At 39.1% G+C, this 16633-nt stretch overlaps 2 pseudogenes across 2 annotated transcripts in view; both read right to left on the bottom strand.

Annotated features, from left to right (window-relative positions):
• Positions 1-331: 331 nt before the first annotated feature.
• Positions 332-8795, bottom strand: LOC146456677 (uncharacterized; annotated as a pseudogene). The gene is made up of 3 exons (XR_014858703.1): positions 8581-8795; positions 2411-2482; positions 332-1219 (listed from the first exon to the last, which is right to left on the bottom strand). The product of XR_014858703.1 is annotated as an uncharacterized LOC146456677 (transcript).
• Positions 8796-8843: 48 nt separating this feature from the next.
• LOC146456675 (uncharacterized) overlaps positions 8844-16633 on the bottom strand; it is a 24810-nt pseudogene continuing 17020 nt past the window's right edge. Inside the window, exons 2-3 of the transcript XR_014858704.1 lie at positions 9934-10020; positions 8844-9385 (exon numbers count right to left, since the gene is read on the bottom strand). The product of XR_014858704.1 is annotated as an uncharacterized LOC146456675 (transcript). The remainder of the gene's footprint in view (positions 9386-9933; positions 10021-16633) is intronic.

Here is a 16633-nt window from a genome sequence, read left to right as displayed (position 1 = left end):
GAGACAGAGACACAGAGAGACAGAGAGACAGAGAGACAGAGAGACAGAGAGACAGAGAGACAGAGAGAGAGAGAGAGAGAGAGAGAGAGAGAGAGAGAGAGAGAGAGAGAGAGAGAGAGAGAGAGAGAGAGAGAGAGAGAGAGAGAGAGACAGAGAGACAGAGACAGAGAGACAGAGACAGAGAGACAGAGACAGAGACAGAGGGACCCTGGAAACGAGCTTGACTCACTGGATGAGAGACCCGGATACAATACACATTTTTCAGCCAATCAGAGCGCAATATAAAAAGGCTTTAAGCCATTAAGAAAAACAAAATGTAGATAGCTAGAAATCAGTGTTTGAAGCTTGTTTATTACCACTTGTTTTGACTGATTTACACCATATCTTTCGGACTTGGAGTATTTAAACTTTTTACTATTTTAATTGTAAACTTGAGAATCAAGAAGTTGTTCCCTTCACAAGAAGTCACCAGTCCGCTTAGGTGTGTTAAGTCGATTAACTTTTAGCGTATTCCAATGGCGGTGGCGTGGTAACCGTCGTTCCAGCGGTCGCTGGTAGTGTAGGTGCCACAGCCTCCAAAATGCAGCTCGGTCAGGAAGAAGAATTCGTTTGGCATCATGCGATCAGGATGGGTGATGGAAGTGGCCTTCGAGCGCCAGTCTACTGCGACACCAGAACGTTCGTAAACCAGGTTATTATTATGATATGGGCTTGGGGTTTGAAGATTGTGGTTAGGCAGAAGCGCAAAGTAGCTGTTTCCACCGCTGCCGCAATTTCTGTATTGGACAGTTTGGCCGTTGGATTAGAAGCCTTGGGTGAGTTGATCAATATTGGACTGTGCCGCCGGAATAATACCAAGGAGGATGTAATCTCTCATGAAGTGATTCTTCGGCTCAGTGTATGGAGAATTACTGTTGACCAACACTCCAAAATCAGTGTTGGCGAAGGATGCATGAGGCTGGATCAGAGTGTAAAACTCGCTGCGATCAGCTTTCTTCTGCAACTTCAAAAGGACATTTTTCTTGTCCGTGAAGAGAGCGTTGACAATGTCCTGGGCGTCTGACCTTGTCGTGAGGCTGCGGGGAAGGAAGGTGAAGCCACCGCCATTGATTGCCATCTCACAGTACACCTCAATGGGATCAGCATTCTGCAATGGTTGGATCTTGTAGACACCACTCACTGCTCCCAGATCTTTCATTTAACCACAGCTATGGCGAAACTGAATAAAATCAAATTACAATTGTTTAAAACAATATAAATATTTCTAGGGTCGTGTCTTAAATCATGCTAGTTAAGAAAGTGTAGCTGGCTGCTTCTTTTGTGTAGTTTATGTCACGGAGGCTACGGAGGTACGGCGGTTATAGAAAGGGTATAGTCTCCAGTTGGTATAATGTATACTGAAGAGATGCGAAAATGTGAAATAGAAGGTACAGAAAGGGTAGCAGGGGTAAAAATGTAGACCGATAACAAAATTATATGGATCGGGGTGTGGTGGCATCGGTAGTATTGATGGTAAAACAAAGAATAATGAGGGTGGTGGTGGTGTTGGTGGTTGTGATGGATAAAAAGATAAATAATAACAAAGTAAATCTATTCATTCCCTGGATTTTCGAGAGAAAAACTGGAAAACATGCCTTTCAGCAGCGAATAGTATTTTCTGCTGGAGCACGAGATCATTCATGGCAAATCATTTAAAAAGAGTTTTGCGGTATAGATAGTTGATGTTTCTTTCAGTTATGATCTAGCTTAACAAAATTTTACTTAAAACGTTGAGGATTTGGAGCAAGAAAAAGCGCGCCGAGCCCTAGCATCGAACCCAAGCCGCATTAGTGGGAGGGAAGGACTCTCACACTGCGCCACAGTGCTCCTCGCGTCCAGGCTAACACTATAACTCACTGTATTTCCCTGATGGTTTACTGCGATGCTATTTAGTGATAATACAACTATAGGTGCACGTAGACACCGGTTCTTCTTTCCCAGGAAGTGTTCATATATTTAGTACTCAGGATTGGCTTGATACGCTGGTCTAAAGCTGATACCACACGACGTAAGATTGGAAAAGCCGCCGCGAAACAGTTTCCTTTCTAGAGTAGTTTCCTTTTCCGTTGCATTTTGATCCTGGAGGCGAAAAAGACTAAGCTCTGACTCGTAACAACGCCCATTGAGGGTACATTAGGGTAACTAAAAGACCCGAACACTTTAGCCCATGATCTTGCCTCAATATTCACCAGCGATCAAATTGGTAATTCATAGATAATTTAATTCGTTCACCATCTTGGCAGACCATGAAACATCGGTACAAGCCCGATAGTCTTTTTTTCTCCCTTGGTAAAATACTACAAATAGAAGAAAGCATTGATTTGACAGCGTTGCTTCCTCAGTTTGCGAGCGGGATTCATGTCTAGCTCACCTCGGTGGAGCTTGTATAGCTAATTTGCAGAATGGTCCCGCACAAGATGACATTTATGATCCAGGAATTCATCTATAAATCAAAGAGAAAAACAAAACGATTCTCATAAAATAAGCTGGAAGCAAACGTATATAGCCATGATTGAAAACAACCTGGTAACAAGAAAAGACGAAAAGTTCATCTCTCTTTTTTTTTTTAAAGAACACTTTATTGAGTACTTCAAAACAGTACATTTCATTACTTATATTACCATGTGACACTGCATTACAAAACAAAAAAGAAACATATACTTAACTATAGTCAACTGCACAACAAACTAGCTACACAACTTACAATACAGCTACCCTGTTACTAACAACGATACCGTTACTTACCGTAGGATACTAATTACTTACAATACTTACATACTTACAATACGGTACTAACGATGTTCACAATACTTATGATACTTTTTAAAACTACAAACTTGAGCAACAAATTACACAATTACACATTACTTGCTGGCACATGGCAGCCTTGCAAAGCAATATAGCAAAACTACAAAAAATTGAAATAAAATTAAAAGGCTCAAAGACTTATTTGCAACTTGGATTTGTATTTTTCAATTTCAAAGTGACTTTTTAATATAGCATAATAGGCTTCCCAGATATACTCTTCTTCTAGATCTCTTCGTGACGAATTATAGATGTAATATTTGGCAATAATTAATTATATAAACAGAGGTTTAAGCCAAGACGACGAGAGAGATCTCTAGTGAACCCGTATATTATTTCTTGTTCTGATAAGGTGATTGAATTTAGGGTTTTCCCTTCCACCAGAGGGAAAATTGAGTCCAAAAACTCTGTATAAAAGGGCAAGTTACGAAAAGGTGTTTCAATGTTTGTTTCTCGTTACAAAGGTGGCATTGCTCTTTTTAAACAAGCGAATCCCTGAAAAGAGTGGCATTAGTGGGTAAAATAATATATATATTTAGCCAAGCCTAAAAGCGGAGCTCCACAATAGAAGTCTGCGTATTGTATGAACGTAATAGCCTTATGAGTTCCTCATCAATTCTGCAGTTATATAGTACATTTTTAATGCATATGCAGCTAACTGCTCATCAACAAAAACAATGTAAAACAGAGGGCAAAATTACTGAATGCTGATTTGTTGTAACAGAGGGGAGTTTTTCGTCATTTTCCTTTCACCGAGGGCAAATTACTTACTCTTGATTGGTCGAGCGGCGAAAATACTCGCTCCTGATTGGCTGAGCACGACAGTTTTACATTTTGTTGGTTTCTGCATTTTGTGTCCAAAAAAACAAGTTCTTTGAGGTTCTTTCGAAGTTCGACTCTTTAAGCCGGGTTCTTTGTACCAAAAATATATGGAAATCAAGTGCTGCAGCTAGGAGGGAAATTCCTAAAGGTTAATTTTGGTGTCTCTCACAAGAAACAGCAAAAGATTATTTTTGTCAAAAGCTAAAGACTTGGATCGGATTGATTTTATTTTGTTTGGTTGAGAAACTGAAATCAGTCATGGCGTCCAAGTGGTTTCAACGAACGATAAACGAGCATGAAAGTATCCTTTTGATGGGAGGAAGGAGCAGGAAGAAATTACTCCGCAAGTTCCTTCTTTGGATCCATCGTTTGCTATTTTAGTATCGATCTATTTTTTTGTGATTTCCAAGCGGTAGGAAGCTTCACAGCGCAGGTGAACAATTAATTGATGCCTAACATTTGATTTATCGTTGTTAGTTTGCTCCTGAATTAAACTTGTATTCTCTCTTAATTACATGTGTTTAATGGGAACTGTTCTCGTCGGTTTTTTTTGTTTTGTACGCTACGAAAAAATTAAATAATTTGTTCATTGGTTCGCTTGCGCCTTCGGTGAGTGTTTTACTGACTGTTTTACGAAGTTCCTTGATAGTTTTAGCAACATTTTGCCCTCTGTGTTATAAAAGCGGAATTTAAATGGCTCAAAATGATATTTTCTGTTTTTATTATTGTTTTTAGTTTTTAAGATGATCGAGGCAAAACGGTTTGTGAACAGTCAACGCGCGCTACCGGCACTGTCACTGTGTAGTAAATTTTGCTTATCAAGAAGGCCGTACGCTATAAACCTCAGAGAAAATGAATACACTTACCAAAAAACACATTTCAAACATATCTTTGTGTAATAAATGAAAAAATCACTGTGATGATTCACAGCAATAAGTACAGAAATAAACTAAACAACGATCTTTGAAAAATTCACAAAAAACAAGCGAATGAATGTTTTGCGTAAACTTTGTTTTGATGAAAATGGAATCACACTTTAATTTTACATTCGCTTTTAACGTTCTTTGAAAAGACTTTCAGTGAAAACTACTCACACATCTTAATCTTTGCGGTTATATCCTAATGTTTTAAGTATTTTTGTTTGTTCTCTGTCAAGATTGTCAGAAATATATACGAGAAAAACTTGTCAGTAGTTTATGCCAACTATACAATGTTGGGAGACGTTTGTTTGACTGACTATTTTAGCTCAGAATCAAATTTTTTTTCAATGAAGCAAAATGGAATGAGATTAGAAAATAAAACTCCAAGGGAAATAACGAACATGGACCGAAAAATGAGCTCAAAAGGCTGCTCTGAGGTAAAACAAGTTGCAGTGTCAACACTACAAGAAAAAAATATCTTGCAAAAACAGCAAAGTTTTGTCAACAAAATCACATGAATATACTCGCCTCTTTGGAGAATAACCAGTCCTTTTATTCGATTGCTGATTTTTTCGTTCGTTTACAACGTTGAGTTTCACTTCAAGGGGAAAAATCCATCGAATCTAAATTTCATTTCATCGCGCCGGATTAGACACTGATTAGAGTGAAATAATTTATCTTCAAGATTCGGCGGCTGTTTATGAAGTGCCACCTCTAAAAGCTGCTAAAAGAATCGATTTGTTTCTCCCGCCGCGATCCGCCTTGCTCTTTCTCCCGCTGTTTGACGGCAAAATTGGACGAGATCAGAAAATAAAACTCCAAGGACAATAATCAACATGAACCGAAAAAATGAGCTCAAAATACTGTTCTGAAGTTAGCAGTATTAGCTTAAGCTTAAGTTAAACGGCGTGTCAAAACTGCAAGAAAACAATATCTTGCAAACCAGGAAACTAGCAAAGTTTTGTCAACAAAATTGCATGAATGTACTCGCCTCTTCTGAGAATAACCAGTCCTTTTATTCCATTGCTGATTTTTCCGTTCGTTTTAGAACGCTAAGTGAGCGAAATGTTTCACTTCAAGATGAAAAATCCAACGTTTCGTGGCGCTGGATCGGAGTAAAATGACTTCACTTCCAGATTCTGATGATGTGCCAGTCGATTTGTTTCTCCCGCCGCTAGTTGCCTTGCTCTTTCTCCTGCTGTTGGTCACATACAAAAATTGACTTTGTATCTTATCGTCTTTAAAATTATTTTTTTGTTTTGTTTTTTTCTCAAACGCAGTTGGCGATGCAACTTCCCGCCAAACAAACGCGGCCGGCAGCGCAGTTGGCCATGCATTTTCCCGCCGTAAAACAACCCGGGTTACAGCACATACGCTCATTTATGTAAGCCAATGTGAAATGAGACACTCAAACCCTGTGCCGCAAAACGGGGTTTTTTCGGCACCCTTTCCTGTTCTTTCTCTCTTAGTTCGTCACTCATGTTTAGCCTGTTTTCTACCGCTCTCAATCGCTCTCTTTGACGTGGAACTTCGCTTCTTCGTCGCCTGTTTTCTCAATCTCTTTCTATCTCCCTTTCTTTGCTTTACATGTTTTTAGACTTATTCATAAATTGAGTTTGTGTTTTGTCGTACACGTCGTCTTCAAAATTTTTTTTTTCTCTAACGCAGCTGGCGATGCAATTTCCTGCCAAACAAACGCGGCCGGCAGCGCAGTTGGCCATGCATTTTCCCGCCGAAAAAAACCTGATTTGCAGCACAAGGTGTGAGTGTCTCATTTCACATTGCTTACATGGAGGAGCGTACGTACGTACGTTGTACGGTCGGTCGGACGGAAGTGACGTCATAACCAAACCAAAATTTCTCGCAGTGATGGGTTTACCAAATTCTCTTAGCTATGGGGCTCCGCTTGCGCGCGCCTTGCGGCGCGCACGGGAGCTCCGCATGATGCATGCATGATCTTAAACTGAAAGATAGCAAGTCTAATGTCTTTAGTAACTTTGAAGGGAATGCTGTAAGTAATTAGTATCGATTCTTTGTCGAAGTTAGCCTGTTTCATCCTCCTGTCTGTTGTAGAAAAGTTCATCTTGGTGTGAGCGTCTGATTGGACAAAGGAAATGTTTGAGTACTCGAACAAAAGGGAATCGAATCCATGACCTTCGGTACGCCGATGGATGCTCTAATCACTGAGGTACTGGGAAGTCAGGCCATTTACTGAGGTCATATTTATGTGGCTCGTATTTAGTGCACACTGCTCAGAGAATCAACAATGACGAAGGCATCGGGTAAACTAATTTACCACAATATATTTCGTCTGTGGATAGAAGCGTGATAAAGCTGTGAATAAAATTGATACTGTTGACTATGGTGAGATATTTCTGCAAACCTGTTATGAGGGATTTCTTGCCATCATTGTATGTATTCCTATTCCGGGATATGGTCAATCGAACGCACGCATTAAAACTTTTTTTTTGGTCTGAATCCAAGGGTAAAAACATGGCCCGAAGACCCCCGAGGCAACTCTCCAACGGGTTCCGACCCTTAAACTTCAGATCTGTTGGAACCCGACTTGGTCATTTATTTTTCCCTCCTTGGTGAATTTTAGCCCACCCCGGTCCTGGATTAGGTCAGTTTCTGGAAAACATTTCTGTATAATTAAGTTTCCCTGGTGAGCTGAGGTTTTCAAACGAAAAAGGATTAGTGTGAATATGGCTTCATGCTGTATGATTCAACTTTGTATCTTTTCCGAGCTGGATGGGAAGCCGTGAAAACGATATTTTTGAAGGAAAACCGATTATATTGGTTGTATTTTTTAACGTAATAAAGTTTACTCAGCGGGGTGAATAGTAATTAGTGACATGCTTCAGAAATTGGAATATAGTGCACGCAACTAAAAACCCAGTGAAAATTTCGAAAATTTACGCCATCGACCTTTTTAATTGCAGGAACAATTCAAAGTATTTTTGGACATATACATTCTGGAATTTTTTTCTGGCTTTTCTTTCTTAACTACTTAAGTTGCGTAGTTACTGATTTACGCCATCGACCTTCTTAAATAATTGCTTTGCAGGGACAATTCAAAGTATTTTGATAACTTAGATCAGCTTTATTCTTCTCCATACATTAACTTAAAACATAAACGGATCCAGAGGTGGACAAAAATATTTTTTTACAAAGATCAGCTATCATCTCTTATTGCAGAAAATTCAGATCATCCACAAAACAAATGTGAATTCAAAAAAGATTAGGATTTGGTTAATTTAAGTCGCTTTCTTTTCCTCTATAGCTAGCGTTAATTTAGTCAGCAACCTTAAATAATTTTCCACATATCCTATTTCTATTAATTTTGGGTAGCTCAGGCAATTCACATTTCAACCTTTGAATCAAATCGTTAAGATACTTTCGGTTGACATTTGCTATTGAAGAACTTTGCAAACTTTGTCTTTCTCGACATTCGTTTCAGCTATTTTTGGAGTCATCACGTCGTCTTCGATCATAGAATTCGAGATCTCTGCGCTTGGCGTCAGTTTGGAGCTATTTGGAAATTAAGGCTTCTTGTTGTTTGCTTCAATTTTCTAAGTTTTAAGCTAAAATTCCCTTCCATTCTCGTTTATTAAAGTCGCGTTAATTTCACATACCTTAATTAACACAGTACAAGCCGTGTCAATTTTTTCAACAAGGTAAACATTAAAACCCAATGATAATTTACAGTAGAAAACGTAGAAAGCATTCCCCAAAAATACGGAAATATTGCTGACCGCAATAGTATTCATTCAGAGTTTGTATAGATTAACAAGTAGATGATACCTTGGCCGGTTTTTACTCTACAGGGACAGATCGATGTATTTTGAAAGAAAGTACTTTAGATCGACTTTTTTAATAATCCTTCTCCTTACACTTAATTTTAAGAGGTCCATAATTGAAGACTAATTTTTAACTAATATGAAAAATTAAACCCACAGTAAAACTGATTAAATGACAGTTGGAACTGAGATACCTTGACTCCTTTGCTTTGGGATTCAACTCTGCCGTAACTCTATCCAGCGCTGGTTGAGATGACTGAAATGATATCTTTAAAGGAATACCGATTGCATGAATAATATTTTAAACGTCATAAAGTTTACTTAGCTGTGTGAATAACGGTTAATGAAATCGATTTAATTAAAACTGGAATATATAGGTTTCACGGAATGATAACAGGTACGCGTTGTGTACTGGTGCTGGGTTTGAACTTTTTAGAACTCTCCTGTCCGACACCAGATCTTTCGGAAGCCGGGTTACCTTTAAGATATGGGGTTTAAAGATTGTGGTTTGGGAGGAAAGCAAACAAGCTGTTGGAATTGTTGTCGCAATTCGTAAACTGGATTGTGTCCCCGTTGGATTTGAAGCCTTGAATGCCACTATTTGCAGCTGATTTAGGAATGATCCCAAGGAAGATGTAATCTTTCATGAAGGCGTTTAGTGGTGTAGTGTACCTACGGAAGCTGTTCACCAACACTCCAAAATCAGTGTTGGCGAAAGATGGGTGAGGCTGGATCAGGGTGTATGACTCACTGCGATCAGCTTTCTTCTGCAGCTTCAAAAGGACATTTTTCTTGTCCTTGAAGACAGCGTTGACAATATTTTGGGCATCTGTTCTTTTGGTGAGGCTGCGAGGAAGGAAGGTGAAGCCACCGCCATTGATTGCCATCTCACAGTACACCTCAATAGCTGGGGTCATCATATTCAAATTGCTGGATCTTATACACGCCACTCACTGCTCCAGGCTCGTGATCTTTCATTTCTTGACAGCTCCTGTAAAGCTACAGAGATAAAATGGATTTAGCAGCTATAAAATTAGACTATTGAGGTTCGTCAACGAGGTAATATTCGTATATTCTCTATTGCCTTAGAGGGACGGAGTTACCCAATGAAGGTTTGCATAGCATGCCGGTATGAAGATTGAAAACCCTTCTTGATTTCTTATCCCTTCCAAAGAATATTTCTTCAGTTTTTGTTCTCTTATACGGCAGTCTCGCTTGATGACGAAGAGGATTGAAAAAAATTACTAGAAAAAATTACTGACGATAACAAAACCCGAGATCAGGGATTGATATCTGCCGACTGACCCGGGCGTACGCAATGAACAACCGGGGAGCCTGGTGCCAAATTTCGTGCGCACTGCGATATGTCAAGCTAGGTTGAGCCATCGTCGCATCGAAGATATTGAAACTAAAGGTAGCAAGATTTTCACTATAAGCCTGGGTTGCATTTCAATTCATTTGTTTAAAACTGAATCTTAAAGAAGTAATCGCATTGGTGAAGATGTTACTTACAATAAGCAGTGGGTCAACTTAGGCCTTTAACTTACATTTTGGGAGTCACAGCCACAGCACCCATGCGAAGTTGTCCCTGCTGCGAAGGCCCACAGGACGACAAGTAACACTGAGTTATTCATCTGAAATAATAAGATAATCCAAAAGAATTAAAAGGAAACAAAGTAAATTAAAAACAACCCCAGATAAAAGCTTATACGTTAGACTACAGTAATGAGCATAAACATTTTATTGAAGACGTTGGAGTTCATTATTTCTATTGACTAGCTACCTATAGATTACATGTTGCAGAAGAAAAAGGTGTTATGGTTATGGTAGTGACATGGCTCAGAAATTGGAATATAGTTCGCGCAACGGGGTCATACATTAAAAACCCAGTGACCTTCTCAGTTGCTTTGCAAGGACAATTCAAAGTGTTTTGAAAGCAAATACTGTAAAGTTCCGATAGTAGCGACCCTCTTTACTTTCGGAATAAGCACTGAGCCTTTGGGGCTCGTTACTTTCAGTGAGTTGTTACGTTCCGGGGGTCGTTATTTACGGGGAACAAAAACCATGAAACAAGGTCGCGCTAGCTCTTTTTTTCCGAAATAAAAAAATAATATTTGTTCAGAGCTCAAACAAGAGACAAAATAAAGACCATTCTCACGCCAAACGACATTGGGGCTTGCACCTCCAGGAGCAACGAGCAAGATTCAACCACACGATGTTGCATTCAATGCAGAATTTAAGAAGAGTGTTGACAGACTCTCTACGGAACACTTGTTCGCAAATCCAGAGCGATTTATGAGTGAAAAAGTAAGCGCTGGTGATCGGCGTGTGCTTTTCACGAAATGGGTGGGCAAGGCATGGCAAGAGATCTCGCGTCGGCTGAAAGACAGTTATCCGTTCATTTGTGAAATGTGGTATTGCACTGCCCATTTCTGGTAGCAGAGACATTGCAATAAACATCGAAGGTCTACCGGACTACCGCATGAATGAATCAGCCGATGTAGAGGAAATCGAATTCTTCTCTGACAAAGAGGAGGAAAGCTAAACTCAGTGCTTTTAGTCCATTACACACCAATGCAGTATACATAGAGTTTCCAATTTTAATTTGAAGAACCGTTCCTATTGTTAATTAATACGAAATTATACCAGTTTAGTTTTCACATTACGCCATCAGTGAACTGATGTCAAGGACGAATGATGGCTTAAGGCTTTCCCTTGTTGTAAAGTGCCTGGCGTGATAACTTTGTCAATGCACGAAGATATTACTATTGCACATTAAAAATTTCACTATGGATTGGAAAACAATAAAGGCATTCAGTATGTGTATAACATAATTAAAAAAAACTTGCATGGTCTCGCTACTTTTTGGGGGACTCGCTACTCTCTAGGGCTCGCTATTTTCGGGATTTATTAGAAGCCACAAAGTTTTTACGTTACTGACTTTCGGGGGGTCGTTACTTTCGGAGGGTCGTTACTATCGGAACTTTACGGTAACTTTGATTGGCTTTAATCTTCTCCAAACCTTAAAATCAAATATAAACGGATCCAGAGGTGGGCAAATTTTTTTTTCAACGATCAGTTATCATATCTTATTGTAGAAAATTCAGATCCGCCTGAATAAATGTAGTTATTTAAGTCGCTTTCTTTTCCTCTATAGCTAGCCTTAATTCAGTAAGCAACCTTGGGTGGCTACAGGTAATTCATATTTCAACCTTTGAATAAATCGTTTAGGATACTTTTAGTTGACATTTGCTATCACAAAACTTTGCAAAACTTTGTCTTTCTCAGCATTCGTTTCATCCATTTGAGACGAAATGGCTTAGTTTGGAGTCATCACGTCGTCTTCGATCATAGAATTCCAGATCTCTGCGCTTGGCTTCAGTTTGGAAATTAAGCCTTCTTGCCGTTTGCTACAATTTTGTTACTTTTAAACTAAAATTCAACTCCATTCTCGTTAATTAAAGTACCTTAATTAACACAGTGCAAGCTGTGTCAATTTTTTCAACGAGGTAAAGATTAAAAACCCAATGACAATTTACTATAGAAAACATACTGAGAAAGCATTCCCAAATACGGGAATATAACTGACCGCAATAGTATACGATCAGAGTTTGTATATACTGCATAGATTAACAAGGAGATGATACTTTGGCCGGTTTTTACTCTATGGGGACAAATCGATGTATTTTGAAAGAAAGTACTTTAGATCGACTTTTTTAATTATCTTTCTCCTTGCACTAAGTATGAAGAGGTCCTACTTTTAACTGATATAAAAAATTTAAACACCCACAGTGACACTGATTAAATGACAGTCGGGACTGAGATACCTTGACTCCTTTGCTTTGGGATTCAACTCTGCCGTACGTAACTCTGAACTCTACCCAGCTGGTTGAGAAGACTGAAATGGTATCTTTTAAGGAATACCGCCTGTATGAATGATATTTTGAACGTCATAAAGTTTGCTTAGCCGTGTGAGTAAAGATTTATGAAGGGTGTTACTAAACAGAGTAACGCAGTAACGAGTAACGAGTAACTATGTAACGAGAAAACGAGTAACGGAAAAAATATTCCGGTTTCCACGGGTTAAAAAAATCACTAAAAAAATAAAGAGAAAACGAGTAACGGGAAATAAAATTCTTCAAGAAAAACAAAAGATAAAAAGAAATGAATTAAACATAAATTGCCCACGTAGATCGGATGGAAAGGAATCGAAGATATCTTCGCGCAAAAAACATCGTGTGGCCAATTCCTCAAAGCTGGTGTCATGGAAGGTAAGCCCCTGAGAGGTTTCCTTCCTCTTTGTTAGATGATAAAATTGTCAATGATAATATAAAAATATTTACAACGCAATTATTTGGGGGTTAAAATAGTTAAAGGAATTTTACTTGGTGTTGGGACTTATTACAAATTATATTTCGGTTTGGGGAATATCACAGAGAAAGACCAGTTGACTCATTTCCTTTGTTATGCAGCTCTCTAGAGATAACACCTTGTAGTTCGACTTGAGGTGATTAACGTTCTCCTGTCATGAATTCAGTAAGAGCAGCTGTTCACTTCCGCGTAAACACTGTTAATCGCTAAGATATTTTCAATTAAGTTTCTTACAAATGAAAGCACCTCGATGAGTTTTTGCTCAATTTGACCTTTCGCCGGTTTTTTCCAGGAAAAAGCTATTGCTCTTATTTTTAATCATTTTTGGTAGAGTTTCTCGGGTTCTTTCACCGATTTCATGGTAGGTGATGTTCATTTTAAAGATGAGGATAGCCAAATAATAATATCTGTAATTTTAAGAGCAATCCTCCAGGAAAGTGAAGCAAAGTTGGATATGAAAATTTTTAACCCCCCTTCATTTTTTGTGTGGAGGTAGGTTACCTGGAGGGATGAACAAAAACAGCCATATTTGGATCGGCAGGTGCGCCGTTGCCATGGAAACCGCACTTGAATACGTCGGCCTGGGTCCGGTTGTTCAAAGGCCGGATAACTTTATCCAGTGGATAAGTCACTATCCGTCAGTTTCAATCTGTGCAAAGATTCAGTATTTCCTCTTGTACAAGCGAATATGCACACTCTAACTACTGTTAAGTTTGGGAGTGTACGAAAACCTTGGACAATGTTTAACGTAAAGTATATTTAAGAGCGGCTGCCTGTAAGAATCGAGAACTGCATTTCAGCGACCACTTGGTCGAATTTCTGATATTTCGCCTGAAGATACCCTTGGATTAACTATTTTCGAAAATCATATTTTAAAGTTCCAAGGTGTTTTATTTTTTGAGAAAATTGCGAGAGTTTGAAATGCGGCCTAGGTGCGGTCACGGGGCGATGAAAACAACGAAAATTTAGGGCAAAGGACGAAGCCCCGTTCACGGTGTAAAATAACCCAATGAACTTGAAACCTTACACAAACCTAGACCAACCATCTCACAAGAACATTAATACAATAAACATTCCAAACTCGCTGGCTGCTTTCTAAAGCATGCAGATTTGTATACGCTGCTCAAAATGTCCTCGAAACTAATGCCTATTTTCATTAAAATAAAAGTGTTTCTGGTATGTCATTTTCTCTAAATTAAATCCCATATCTCGAAAGACGAAGAAAAGAACTTTATTCCTTCCAAGTTTCAAGCTCTGATTCAAACTCTCTCCCACTCAAGGAAGATCGAATATGCGTGCGATACTTGCGGCTCGCAATTCACGTCACGAATTATGACACAAACACTTGACATCTGGAGCCCGTAAATGTTTCCAAACATCACATATTGGGCCCTAAAACTAATCAGACTGACTGAAGACAGCCATTCAATGTTTTTCGATCCCAGATTTCTTTCCTATTCTGCTCTAAAATAATATACTTATTCCGGTCAATTAGCCTATGAAACATGCGCAACAAATTTGCATACCATTTCGATGTCGCAGGAAAAAGTAGTGCAAATCAAACTTTACAGCTCCTTTATCTTCTCGAATGAAGCAGTCGATCAGTAAAATGGAGTAAAACGTGTGACTTTCTTCCTGTCGCGTTGTTTTGAGTGTTCGTTTTTTAGCAGTGATGGCTCAAACGGGGGCTCAAATCTGCAAGCCAGTGTGACACTGAACAACTGTAACTCGATATTCACTTCGCTGATGCGAGTAACGCGCACGTGATCCTGGCCAGGGCGCTTTTAGAAACTGTAAATAGTGAAAAGTACTGCTTGTGGGCCAAGCTACGACTACCCTGGTGATGAAAACTTGTCGAGCTAAAAGACTGTACAAGAGATGCGAGAGCCCATTGTGCCAGCTTTGTTTGTTTGTTTTTTTTTGCGAAAAAAAATTCAAGTATTAGTGTGATATCGTTTTTTAACTTACAGTTATACAGACCATGGAACGTCGGTCTTTTCGCGAAAAAAAAAAAAAAAAAAAAAAACACCCATAACCACCATCCTCACAATTAAAAATATGAAATCTGTATATTTGAGAACATGGTAGTGAATTTCCCACCGACCACCAACCAGACCTCTCCCTCCCCCCTAGCTATAGCGTCCATAATATTGTGGTTATTGTTTACTTTTCTAGACCCTTTTCTCGCTGCTCCTGCCAGTTTTTTTCAACTCCGTGAAAAAAATAATAAAAGGAAATCTGATATTGGAAAATGTATAGGCGAAATACGGCCCTCACCCGCACGTGCTAGTAATAAGGTAGTTACGGCCCTCACACGCTTGCGCTAGTAATAAGTTAGTTTTCGTGGCCATCACCAGACAGACCAAGGCTGGCAAGATTCCTATCTTCTCGGAAATTGAAAGAAACTGGCAGGAACAACGAGACAACCGATTTAGGAAAGTAAACAATAACCACAATTGACTCTTATCGTCAGGGGGGATATGGGGATGGGGGTGGGGGAGGTCGGGTTGGTTGGTGGGTTATTTACTACTCTGATACCCTCAAAGTTACAAATTTTATTTTTTTAATTGTGGGGATGATGGTTATGGATAGATTTTTTTTGCAAAAAAAAAAAAAAAAAAAATGGACGTTCCAGGATCTGCATTTCTGTAAGTCAAAAAACCAAAAACTGACACTAATACTTGAACAACAAAAAGCTGGAAAGGTGGGCTCTCAGATCTCTTGTACAGTCTTCACGCTTGACAAGGTCATCATCACTAGTCTAGGGTAGTCATAGCTTGGCCCACAAGCAGTACTTTTCTAAAAGCGCCCTGAACGCGCAAGTGCCTGGCCAGGATCACGTGCGCGTTACCCACATCAACGAAGTGAATACCGAGTTACAGTTGTTCAGTGTCACACTGGCTTATTGATTTGAGCCGTCGCTGCTAAAAACGAAGACTCAAAACAACACGGCAGGAACAAAGTCAAACGTTTTTTCTCCATTTTACTGATCGACTGCTTCATTTAAGAAGATAAAGGAGCTGTTAAGTTTGATTTGCACTACTTTTTCCTGTGACATCGAAATGGTATGCAAATAGGCTTTATCACGGTTTTCGACGCCATTTTGACGAGTAGGCAAACACGCTTGAAATAACAGTGTTTGTATGGAAATCATATGTCAAATTACTTTCATAAAACATCACTTCTGAAAAATTCATGAATTGGAAACTTTTAGCACTAGGAAAATGATTTTAGGAAAAAAATTGGAGGGATGTAGCTGTGCCAGAAAACGTCCAGTCGAGTTTTGAACTTTCCATACATTTGTCTGTAAAGCGAACCGGCCATGAACTGCTACTAAAAATAGTTCGCGGGAAAAAATACAGGGAAATGTATGGAAAGTTCAAAACGCGACTGGACGCTTTCTGGCACAGCTACATCCCTCCAATTTTTTTCTTAAAATCCTTTTACTACTGCTAAAAGTTTCCAATTCATGAATTTTTCAGAAGCGATGTTTTATGAAAATTATTTGACATCGGATTTCCATACAAACACTGTTATTTCAAGCCTGTTTGCCTACTCGTCATTTTAGAGCAGAATAGGAAAGAAATCTGGGATCGAGAAACATTGAATGGCTGTCTTCAGTCAATCTGATTAGTTTTAGGGCTTAATATGTGATGTTTGGAAACATTTACGGGCTCCAGATGTCAAGTGTTTGTGAATCGGTTCTCGGATCTCATAATTGGTGACGTGATTGCGAGCCGCAAGTATCGCACGCATATTCGATCTTTCTTGAGTGGGAAAGAGTTTGAATCAGAGCTTGAAACTTGGAAGGAATAAAGTTCTTTTCTTCGTCTTTTGGGATGTCAGATTTAATTTAGAGAAAATGACATACCAGAA

This window comes from Pavona decussata, unplaced genomic scaffold (genome assembly GCF_977016875.1).
Source record: "Pavona decussata unplaced genomic scaffold, jaPavDecu1.1 SCAFFOLD_254, whole genome shotgun sequence".
Classification (NCBI taxonomy): Eukaryota; Metazoa; Cnidaria; class Anthozoa; order Scleractinia; family Agariciidae; genus Pavona; species Pavona decussata.
The sequence above is the reverse complement of the archived record's forward strand: the minus strand, read 5'-3'. Positions and strand labels throughout refer to the sequence as shown.